Genomic DNA, 12,910 nt, shown 5'->3' on the forward strand with positions numbered 1-12,910 from the left:
CATAGCTATAGCCATGACAACTTAGTGACCTCCTTCGGGATAACTATCTTTTCACAAATAGGTCCCTGATGGGTCTTGAGGCACTTTCTAAGCTCAATGAGCTCAAAACTGTACTCTGCTTTATTCATGTTACAAATACGCTATAGTTCAAAGATCTTATACAGAAGAAGATAAAACAAATTAATTGCCAATTTATTTGGCGTGGTCTCTAGAAAACGTGGCCCTTCTTTTAAAGAAAAAGTTTTGGTATGGCAGCTACGTAATACTTACAATCTGTTCTTACTATGGCCATTTACTGTCACTAGTTTCCGTAGGGAATTAATTTTTAATAATACTGGTATGAAACATAAGCTAAATGTTAAAGAAAAGAGCTAAATATTATTTAAAAACATCTATAAGATTCAGAATGATTTATAGGGATAGTCACATCTGTTGGTTGAATTCTAAGCTTCCAAGTGCCCTTTCCCCTTCTCAAGACGTAACTAATTTTTTTCAGGACTCCATCTAAAAACTGAGTGTCCTCAAGCTCCTCATTCTAGTCCATGTGAATTTGGCTAAGTCTGTCAACAAATTCCATTTTCATGGCCAAAGTGATTTATTAAGGGGCTGGAAATGTGATTTTCACCAATGCAATAAGAGTGAATGTCAGGGCTTTGTGTAGGAGTTACTAAGTTACTTAGTACTAAGTAACTAAGTACTAGTACTAAGTTACTAAGTTACTAAGTTTCTTAGGACTAAGAAATCTCTATTTATGTGAGCCACACAACTTGCAAGCAAAAGTATCTGAATTGATTCAGAATTTAGTTCAGGGAATTAAAGATTGACAGTATCAGATCCTGAAATTCAAATTAACTGAATTAAGGAGGCAGAACAAAGGGTAGTAAAGACCCCGCCTCTCCCTCCTCAACAACGCAAGATGGCAATCCTTATGTGTTGGTAAAGTAGCTGTGAATCTGTGATCACTGTACATAGCACTCAGATTTTGTCTATAATAAGCCTGCAAACTTAGGGTCGGGGCAGAAAAATGTCCTAATGTCTGAGTGTGTTGACTAATGCTGCAGCTTTAAGGAAGGTCCTGAAAGATACAAGCTTTTCTGACATCAGCCCATCTGAAAGCAGGAAAAAAAAAAAAAAAAAAAGACCTTTGCTGAAAGCAACTCCTTTTGCCTATGGACTGAAACAAAGAATGACCAAATTCTAAACATTTTAGAAAATGTTGGAGAAGCCAAATTCTATCTATAAAACTAAAGTTAGGGCAAAGTTATACGAGATCGCTTTTGGTAGGTAGGATATTTGTTAGGCAATACGATCAGAGCCTAAGGGAAATTTGACATCATCTCCTATCTACAAACCCACAGCGTTATTGAAAAACTTCAACCTGATTATTAAAAAGAGGAGGGGTGAGGGGAGGGAGGGGTGGGAAGGAAGAAGAGAGGGATAAGAGAGAAAATAACTTCAGGGATGTGTACGGAAGGCAGGTTCTGTTTCAGCAGCAACACCCATCCACAGTACTAAGAGAGATTTGGGGGAAGCCTGGGTGGCTCAGTAGTAGGTTAGGACTCTTGATTTAGCCTCAGGTCTTCATCTAGCAGTGTGTTGGATCAAGCCCCACATTGGGCTCTGCACTGTCAGCGCAGAGCCTCCTTGGGATTGTCTTTCTCTCCTTCTCTCTCTGCCCTCTCCCCGCTTGTGTTCTCTCTCAAAAATAAACAAACTTTTATAAAAAGAGAGAGATTATGAATGGTATGCTACAGTACAGTGCATGGGCGGGGCTTATTTGAATAACAAAATTCACAGGCCTGATTGGAGGTTCAAATGTTATAATCAGATAATCTTTCTAGTTTTGTTTTCTAGCACACATCATTGTCTCAAATCGGGGAGATGTGAAGCTTGTTAAAAGTTTTAAGGGAGTGGTTTTAAAAGGAGACTCCAATATTGATAAATAGGTGCCTATGATTATTCATCTCAGCACACAGTGGTCACACACTAGAATTTGCACTAAGAGGAAGATGGTTAGGGCAGGGTAGGTGTAGTCTCTAGTCCATGCACCTCTCAGATATAAACATGAAGGATAATGTATAAGAGAGAGTCCTGGAACAAACAGCCCTGGCAGCCAGGCAACCCCTTTACAATAGGCAAGAAAGGTTTTGTTATTGCTAAGCAGAACATGAGAAGGTCCAGAGATGAGACGCGTGAGGATATTGTTTCCGTTCTCTGATGTTCGAATGGAAGCTTTTGCCATTGACAACTGCGTGTGTCCTAACTGTTCCATAAGCTTAATAAAATAAAGAATTTCATTCAGAAGGCCTTTGTGGGGTAACCAAATCCTTATCTTCTTGAGGGACAGAAGTGGGACATATTTTTAAAATGATGTTTCAATGCAAAACATTTTAGATCACTGTGTTGGTACCAAAGACTGCATATGCATAAAATCTTTTTCATGTTTTTACACGTGGCAGTTTTTATTCTTTTTGTGATCAAGTCATATAAAAGTAACATACAAGTTTGCCATGGATTATCTGTGCTTTGTAAAATGCAAAAAGGTGAAAATCTATGCTTCTTTATTTGTCATATATTTTTCCAGGGAAGTATTACCCAATGTATATTCTGAAAAGCAATAAATATATGATCCATTCCTTAAAGATGGGAGCCCCCTTGTCAAAAAAATTTGAGTAACTTGGTATACATTTCATTTTTTTATGGAGCATTACTGTACTAAGTAATCTATTAAACCTTGTGAGAAATCTTAATTTTAAAAATTGTCACATTTCGGTGTGCCTGGGTGGCTCAGTCAGTTAAGCCTCTGGCTTCAGCTCAGGTCATGATCTCATGGTCTGTGAGTTTGAGCACCACATTAGGCTCTGTGCTGACAACTCAGAGCCCGGAGCTGCTTCAGATTCTGTGTCTCCCTCTCTCTCTCTGCCCCTTCCCCACTTGTGCTCTCTCTTTCTCTCTCTCAAAAATAAACATTAAAAAAATAAATTTAAAAAATTGTCAAATTTCAGTAAGCTATAAATATGTTTAAATTTCATTAATATTTATCCTTTGATCTTTGAGTTAATTAGGAGACTTTTTTTATTAATTTCTGAATTATCAACTATAGATTCAGAGCTATGGATGTAGATATAGAATGAAAAAGAATATCATAATTCCATGTAGTCCCAAAAGATCATTCTTAAAGAATATAGGAATTGTAAGAAAACAAAGATAATAAGGAATGTCTAATTCAAAATAGAAAATAATACTAAAACCAGTTTGAAAAATTAATTATTTTTACAAAATAGAATTATGGAAGTTTTAAATTAAATGTATCAATTAATGTTATTTAACACACATCCATCAGTTAGAACTAATTGCTAACATCAAGTAATGAGGGCTCCACTTAGACTCTGAAATATATTTATATGGAATACTTTCTTTACAGTAAAATCACTAACCTTATCTTTAATTGTAAATATTGAGGCATATTTCTTATCTTCTAACATTTTATAGTAGGCTAAACTTGAAATGAAAGCTAATATATAAAACAAGTATTATTGGGAAAGGACTCTAGTCGATATTTGTCAATGAAGTTTTTCCTTTTTTAATCTGAGCTACTACAGGATAGAGAAAGGCATTTTTTAAACAGGAGCTTTACAGCAGATAATTACTTTTAGAAAATCTTATTTCTTATAATCCCCAAATTATTCACGTATTTGACATTATTAAGTAGCAATAGAAAGACCTTTAACCTTAGAAACACTAATGGCTATCACTATAAAGTGTGAACTATAAAAATACTTGGCTTCAATAACTGAAAGTGACCTATTTAGAAACTCATATTTTGTTTGGGGAAAAATAAACTTATAATGATCAAGTGCATCATTGATTAATTAAGAACCACAGTGACCAAGGTAGAAAATCATCCATATCATAAACTTAAATGAGGTTTCAATCCTAACCTAAGGCAAAGGAATTTGTAGTTTCTGCCAGACTTTGCTGAAGTTAATTAATTAATTAGTTAATTAATTAAACAAGTGTGTGTGTGTGTGTGTGTGTGTGTGTAATGAGCTAAAAGCTTCATATGAGTTATCATCTGGACACTTCTCATTACTTTTCTGTTTATATCTAATATTTATGTCTGAAATCAATTAGTATTAGAGGAATGTTACCTGTGGGCATGCACTAGAAAATACTCAATAAATTATGTAACTTTGCATTTCTAACACGAAATGAGTATATAGATACCTAGTAAAATAATAACAAATGCTCCACACTGAAGAAACAAGAAATTTGCAGTGCTATGTGAAGTAAATGTCTGTAATGGGGACAAAGACCACCTAGTGAACAAATGTAAAGAATAGGAAACTTGTTGGATAAACATGGAAAGAAACAAAACTCCCAAGTTAGAGAATCTCAGGATATATCACAGCAAATTACCGACTCTGTGGGAAGGAGCAACGACTCTGCCCATGGCAAGGGCTGATGAAATTCGGATTTAAAGAAAAGAAACATAGAAGGCATACAGTTCTCATACAAAGCCAGCTTGCTGAGACCAATGTGGTTGACTCTTGATTCCCTCACAAATGCTCCAATCAATCAGATTTAGATCTGCCTCAATACTTCCATTCCTTCCCTGTGTAAGACCCACGTTGCCTCAGAAGTGATTTAAAAAGGGGGTGACTAGGATTGGTTTAGAAAAAAGCTCATTTGATTGGCTATTTTCGGGATCAAATGCACCACAATCCCCGGCAATTAAAAGGGTCATTTATCATTCGGTGGCAGTGAGGAATATAAGAAGATAATTGGAAGATTCTTTCATGATATCTCTTTTAACTACTTCACTCCAACTTTGCATTAGTTATCCAGAAGACTACTCACATGACCCTTACATACATTAAAATACCAAACACAACCTAGCAAAAAACAGTCAGAGCACATGTTAAGATTTGTCACTCAGAGTAAGCCCTGAGACAGCTGCATAAATGGATGTCACATTCCTATTATTTTAAGTAAACAGTGCACTTCATGTTGTGCATTAGTCTTTCTCAATCTTTATCTAGACTTGGGTTAAAATGAAACTTTTCAGGCTTACTGAGAGGAGTAATTTGAATTGAATCTCTCTCACAGACAGTGTTAGGTGATGGATTGGACACATCTCATGCCCTATCTCAAATTTCTCACAGCCCACTCTTTACTTTGGCCATGGCTGCGGCAACCAGCTTCCTACAACTCGAACACGTCTGCTTCTTCTTCAGCTGTTCCACACAACTCGCTTTCTGGTTCTGTGCTTTCTGATCCAGCAGAATGGGATGCCTCTGGAAACTCTAAACTGACCCAGTCTGGAAGTGGTGGCGCAAAGGATATGGGAGAGAACTTCCTTGCATAAATAATAAGAGACAGGACTCCTTTAAATACCCCCCTTTCAGTCTCTTGCACAGACTATTTCAACTATCTTCTTAGAAGACTATCAAACTATCCTTAGACTATCTGGCAAGATTGGGCACAGTTACTCACAGAGGTAACCTTGGAAAATACACCCTGAAATTGGCTTTTCCTCTTTACTAGTTCAATCATTCCCAGTCCTTTGTTTTTATTTCTTGAGAAAACTTTGCAGAGTAAGCTTACTTCTATATCAGCCTGTCTCAGATTCTGCTTTCCTGGGAAAAGACAAGCTAAGGCACTCAGTATCCTGAGAGACAAAGTGGGGCAAATAAGTGAGTAGCTCTACCTACAAAATGTTGGTTGGATGGGTTTTCTTTTACTCTGTTTCATTAATATTGTAGAATATTCCCAGTAACATACCAAAATTTAAAAAGTACAATCTTGGTGGGGCACCTGGGTGGCTCAGCCAGTTATGCATCTTACTCTAGGTTTCAGCTCAGGTCATGATCACAAGGTTTCATGAGTTCGGGTCCCCGGTCAGGCCCCATGTTGAAAGCGCAGAGCCTGCTTGGGATTCTGTCTCTTCTCTCTCTGCCCCTCCCCGACTTGCGCTGTCTCTGACTCTCTCAAAATAAATAAATACACTGAAAAAAATTTGTTAATGTACAATCATGGCTTCCAAGGTCTAGGTTTTCATAATCCTAAACCCACTGCTTCAGGGAGCTGTGTGCTGAGGGGTGTTAGAAGCAGCTGCTCAGATAAATGTAGGAACACTTTGTTGAGGCAGCGTATCTAATAAGTTCCTGAATCTTTGGTTTCTTCACAGTTTTAAGATTATATATATATATATATATATATATATATATATATAACTCCTTGATATTATTTTGTCTTGCTTTTTGCATAACATTTTGTGGAAAGACAAAAATAAAACCACAAACAGTTATAAAGACATCTGTGAAGAGAGGGTTCACCGTCTGTTCTGACTGAAACAAGCATATAGAAGAGTTGCTTCATAAGGTATGCATCTTGCCTGAAGAACACCGTGTTTGCTAAAAAGCAATTGCTTTTGTGTTTTCATTGCCCCAGTATTCCATGTGAAAAAATAGCTGCTAAACACAGAAAATTTGACTACAAGCTCTGGATATCAACCTACCCTCCAGCTTACGATTCGAAATGGATATACCAGGTTGTCAATAAATAGCTCAGAGCACTAACCTGGTGTTAAGTCTTCACAGTTCATTGGTGCAGCTAGCAGTTTCTACTCTTCCCCTTGTAGGGTTACTCATGGTCTAGAAATAACTCAATTAACCAAGAAGGAGCAAACAAATAAAATTCATTAAAAACAACAACAAAGAATTTACAGAAATAGTCCATGACATGATAAAATTTTGTGCCTTAATGGTACCCTGGCCTCACTGGCCTTCCTTCAGGAAAGGCTTCTTGGTCTTTCTTTGACTGCTAGTAACTTCCTTGCAATGTGGTGTAGCTCAAACTTCTGGCCTTTGGGCATGATGCACTGATTACCATGGTTCACTGATATCAGTTCAGTGGTCTCTCTTACGGCCCCTGGACTCAAGGTCCAAACACTCAAATCTACCACAGACTTCATTCAGTTTATTGGTGATCTTTGAATCACCACATTTCTTAACACTATCAACTCTTGTCTATTTTCCCTATAGCATTCTGAGAATCACAATCCTGCCCACATCAATACTATATTTTGTCATTAATAATCTACCTCCTATTTGCCCCCCTTTTTTATTTCTTTAAAGTTTAGTTATTTATTTTTGAGACACAGAGCTCACATGAGGGAGGGGCAGACAGAGAGAGAGAGAGAGAGAAGAGAATCCCAGGCAGGCTCTGCACTGTTAGCACAGAGTCTAGAGCCTGATGCAGGGCTCAAACTCACAAACCATGAGATCATGACCTGAGCCAAAATCAAGAGGTGGGTATTTAACTGACCACCCAGGTGCCCCATCTCACCTTTCTTTGAGCGCCTGCAAATTCTAGGATTCTGTCCTGGGAAATACACATAAAATACCCCTTTTCCCATTCAAAGCATCATTGTTTTTATAAATAAAAAGTGGCCTGGCTTTCAGAAAACCATTTCTACTACGCACCAAAACTAATAGTTGAATTTTCCTCTAAACTGAGACCAACTTTTCTGTGAGGCAATAATAGGCATGGCAAAGTCCTTGTGTTGGATGTTTCGTAGAGGATAATCATAAAGTATAAACTAGAGATCTTTTAGACTATTCTGATTCATGTGTTAGGAAATGTGTTCAGACTGGGAATACTTCAATGCACAAGATAAGCAGTTACTCATACAGGTTTATATTTACATCATTTTTTACATCTTGTCTCAAAAAGGGCCAGCCCCTTCCATTGTACATTGAATATTAGTAAGATATAATCCATATAACTGGTGGGCTATTGAACATAAGACACATGATTAATGGTGAATTTGTATTTAATGGGAAAATAAAATGAAAGGTATCTTTTGTTTCCGTAAGTTCTTATCCTTGACTGAGAGCATTTGATTTAAAAATTTATACATGCAGACATTTGTGTATATACATGTGTATTCCATTAATTATCTAGTAGTTGAATGAAAGAGTCAATATATTTGCTTCTTGATCTTTGTGTCCACACTTGTGATATCTAGAGACCGTGTTAAGGACAAAATAATGAGTAATGTGTAAACCAATGACTTCAAACAGTTTTGATCTAAAAATGTCAACCAGTAATAGACACTTCTTTGATGACGTGACTCCAAGAAGCATGTCAATTTTCCTTTCTATTGTTACTAAAAGCCGGGGCCACTTTAAATGTTGAGCAATTTATCTCTCCATGTACAGAAGGCCCCAATTTCTCAATGCAGTTACTATGTAATCATAGAAAACTGGACAGGTCATGAACTGGATAAATTATAGTACAATATTCAATGTAATATCATGCAATTATTATAAAAATAAATCTGATCTATACCTTTAAGTCAGCCAGGGAAAGATATTTAACATTAAATAAAGATGAAATTAGGAAGGTAAGTGGTGATACATATTACGCATAGCAAATTTATCACATTTTAGTGCTAAAAGTTTCATAAACTTTTACCCTTTTTTGAAACATGGATAATGCTAAAATTTCAATAGAATACTAGACACTAGCATCTCTAAACTATCTCTTGTAGACTACCACCTACTGCTTTAGATGTGTAAATTATTATTGTCATTAGTATTATTCTGAATTCTTTGCTACCTTCTTGAAGAAACATGGTACCACATGCACCACCATTTTGTTTCATCATTTTTTTAAAAATGCATTCGTTGCAAAAATAAAATCGCTTTCGAAAGTTTATTTGGAGCATTCACCCTTATCAAGCCACAGACCCAATGATGATGGTAACTTCTCATGTGACACCATTAGTGTCTCTTTTTCTAATGACAGCTGTGACCAGCCAGTCCGCTTACTGTTCTACTGACACTTAACCTGTGTGTTGCAAAGCCATGTTTTTCTGATAAACAAAGTCTACGTAGTTCTAGTCCTTTCTATTTGGGCAACTTAAAAACTGAATACAATGTGACTGAAGGGAAAATATTTTTCTCAGATGGAATTTGGGGTCTATGGTCAAAAGCCATTGAGTGAGAGTTCCCCACGGCCTTATAGAGGATAAAGGCAGTTGTGATAAGGCCCTTGTGCTGCTGCCGTGTAGCTTTCAGCGAACCGATTCCACTGTTGTCTCTCAAGGGAATGAGTAATAGAGAATGACAAGGAAAACAAGCATACACACACGCACACATACAATTGGATATTTTTCCCTGTAAACTGTGAGTTATACCCTTCTGGGAGCTTTTCTCAAGGGTATGACTAAAAATTGCGAAGAGAAAACTCTCCTCTGACAATAACTACTCAAGAAGTACCTCTTATAAGGAAATTAAGGAAGTGTTGCATGATTTCATTACTGTAAGAGATGTTCCCCCACCTTTTTTTGATATGAAGATCCACAAGGGATCAAGTAAGTCTTAAGAAAAATTTTTCCTTTAACATTTAAATATGGATGCCTGGGTGGCTCAGTTGGTTGAGCGTCTGACTTCGGCTCAGGTCATGATCTCGCGGTTCTGTGTTCGAGCCCGCATTGGGCTCTGTGCTAACAGCTCAGAGCCTGGAGCCTGCTTCGGATTCTGTGTCTCCCTCTCTCTCTGCCCCTCCCCTGCTGGTGCTCTGTCTCAGTCTCTCTCTCTCTCAAAAATGAATAAACATTAAAAAAATTAACATTTAAATCTTCCAAAATAAATGTTTAAAACATAATTCTGACTTCCTTTTAAAAAAGCAAAGAGAGCTAAGTAAATATTGACTCAAAACAGGAGGTCTGGTTGTTTTAAAAGTTTGACCTGGATTCTATAACTTCAAGCTTTTTGAATTTTTTAGTTTGTTTTGCTGAATGTCTAAATCAAAAGCGTCAACCTCTTGGTGTGCCTATGCCACACAAACAAATGTTACCATTTTTACAAATGGAGCTAAAAGAACTGTGATATTTGTCTGTCACATGAGCTCTCCTCCACACAGGTCCTCAGCAAATCTCAGCAGATCCCACTGCTTTCCAGCTTGTGCCAGATTCCCTGAAGAATAATTGGTAAACTACCTGAAGTCTCTTTTGAATCCGTAGTAACACTGAGAGTTAATGAACTCTCAAGAAGAAGCAGCTCCCTGCCTTCTTCAGTTTTGCAAGGAACATGTAGGATATAATGGGACAGTCAAGAATAATTTCTTCGCCTACCTATAAAAATACTTATGAAACACCCACTGAAGTAAGTTTTGGCTTAATCATAGGAAATTCAAGAACCAAGTGCAAAAATAATAATAATAATAAATAGCCCTTAAAATAATGCTCACTATGAATTAAAGCAGTAGCATCAACAGCCTGTGTTTGATTTCTTAGATGTGTGAGTGCTGGTCGTGTTTGTTATCTGTGCTTAGAAGATTTACACATAGTCAAATCTCTCTTTTGTTTTCCTTACAAGCTTCTGATATTGAAATTGCTTCTTTTTGAAATTATATTTGCAAATCACCTTTAGTTCCTGGGAATGTAATAAAAATACATAGTAATTTTAGTCCTAGGAATAATAATAGGTACTTTAGATTAAAGAACTCATTATCAGAAATTGCACTGTTTCTTATTTATTTCTATTCAATTTATTCAAATGATCCACAAAAGTGATTTCACACTATCTTGATAAAATGTAATGGCTATTAATAGAGAATTTAAGCATTTGCAAATTTATTTACTTTCATAGAAGAGATTGATACAAGGGCACATTTTGCAAAACTTATAAAAATCATCCCATCTATAATTGATGTCATATCAATTTTTGAGTATTGGAATGTAGCTTTGTTTTTTGTTTTGATTACCGTGGATTTTTCACCAACAAAATAAAAGGAGCACATTTTTTTAAAGAACACACTGTTGAAGAAAGTAGAAAGTAGCAAGAACTTTCTAAGCAACAACTAGTGTGAAATGGCCTATTTTAATGAGAAGAATGTTTAGTACTTTCCTAAAAAGCTAAATAAAATCTAGTAAGAGTTCCTGATAAACATCAAAATTCAATTATAGTTACTTGAATGTGTTTTTCATATCTGGTTTTTTTTTGCATTTTTACTTCTCACTGAACATTATAGTCATTATCCTTTCTTCATATATTTCTAATGCTAAAAGGATACATTCCTAAGATCAATATCTGGATTAATCAAGTAACCTTCCTAATTCACAGATTATGATCTTAAATCCATAATTTAACAAGTAAAGTACATTAGTATTTGGCTTCTGTCTTTTATATTCACCACTATTAAAATCAAGAAATGATGAATGGATAAATGAATAAACCCGTCTTTGATTTAAAAAAAAGAAAGGGAGATTTCAAAAATAATGACTAGCAAAAAATTTTCAGTTCTGATGAAATTGTTTTTCTCATTTATCATTACCTGTTGACATATTTCTGAAATACTTGCCGGGCCATCCTGATGTGATCACTTTATTAACATATTCATTGCAACTCAAGTGAAATTGCTCAAAATCAGGGGTGCCTGGATGTCTCAGTGGATCAGGCGTCCAACTTCGGCTCAGGTCATGATCTTACAGTTCGTGGGTTCAAGCCCCCCCATGGGGCTCTGTGCTGACAGCTCAGAGCCTGGAGCCTGCTTCAGATTCTGTGTCTCCCTCTCTCTCTGCCCCTCCCCTGCTCATGCTCTGTCTCTTTGTCTCTCAAAAATAATAAACATTAAAAAAAATTTAAAAAAAGAAATTGCTCAAAATCCAACTTTCATACTTTGTCATTAGCAACTCTTTTTCTTGTTGTTGCTCCTTTTGCTATTGCCAAAATTCATGCAAGTGCTAGAGCCTCAAACAGCAGTTTTCCTCACACACTTAAGGAATTTTCTTCAAAAAATTCTACAAAGTGTGTTTACACTTGTCGAAGGAGCTGTCTTATGAATTCCTAGGTTTTATATCATGATCTTTATTTTGATGACACGTTATTTAGAAAAATTCTTTTCCATCCTCCATTTGAATATAAACTATGTAGCTGCCTACTTTGTATTCTGGTGGCTTCACTGGCATGCAGTGGGCACACAATAAAATACTTTTGAATGAATGAATTCAGAAGTTGTTTATAATTTTGTGAAGTAGACAGACAAATAAGTAAAACGAAGAGATCATCTGTAAATGGACTTCTAACCTAATTGGTTAAGTAACACTCTAATTTGAATTATTAAAATCAATGTTTTAGTGAAACAGATTCATGAATGTAGCATTTTAGTAAAGAGACATACGTGTGGGTTGGTATAGGTCATACATTTCCACAGAGCAGGCAAGACTTGAAAAGATGATGGGAAAGAGTAATTAATGATGGGGTCGCTTTGTGCAAGGCCCCAGTAATGCCATATTGGATGTAGTCATTACAGTTCTGGCTTCCAGTACCGGTGACTGTATATTTTTTCCTATCTTTCAGGATTTTATACCCAAATTATAAAATCGCTTTTCACTGCACTCTCTAAACCCATTTCTTAAAATATGACAAAGGTGAAAGTACATTTTGGCAAGGTTATTTTATTAACACGTCCCTTCAAAAAGGGCAAGGTGGATCCCTGTTTTAATTGGTCAGATTAATTACAGTTTCTTTACTGAATATCGTGCTATTATGTGTAACATACTACTGATTCACTTATGTTTGTGTTGAAAAAGGAAAACTCTACAAAAACATGAGTATGACCACAATTATTACTTACATAATGTGTGTTTTTAAGTAAAAGATAATGGTGTATCTGGTTGGTCATAAAGACTGATAGAGAATTTCCATTTAAGCCATGAAATGTGTGGGGTGTCCAAGAAGAAAGGAAATAAAATGACAACGTAGACAGAACTGACCAGATGCTAATAGCAGATGGGAAACTTAAAGTGAAGTATTAAAAGAGCAGGTTTATGATGCTACAGCTGGTAATTAAAATATCTCAGTATCTAATCAGGCAACAACATCTGGCCCACTGCTAT

Source organism: Panthera pardus, unplaced genomic scaffold (genome assembly GCF_024362965.1).
Source record: "Panthera pardus isolate Hobbes unplaced genomic scaffold, ASM2436296v1 HiC_scaffold_20, whole genome shotgun sequence".
Classification (NCBI taxonomy): domain Eukaryota; kingdom Metazoa; phylum Chordata; class Mammalia; order Carnivora; family Felidae; genus Panthera; species Panthera pardus.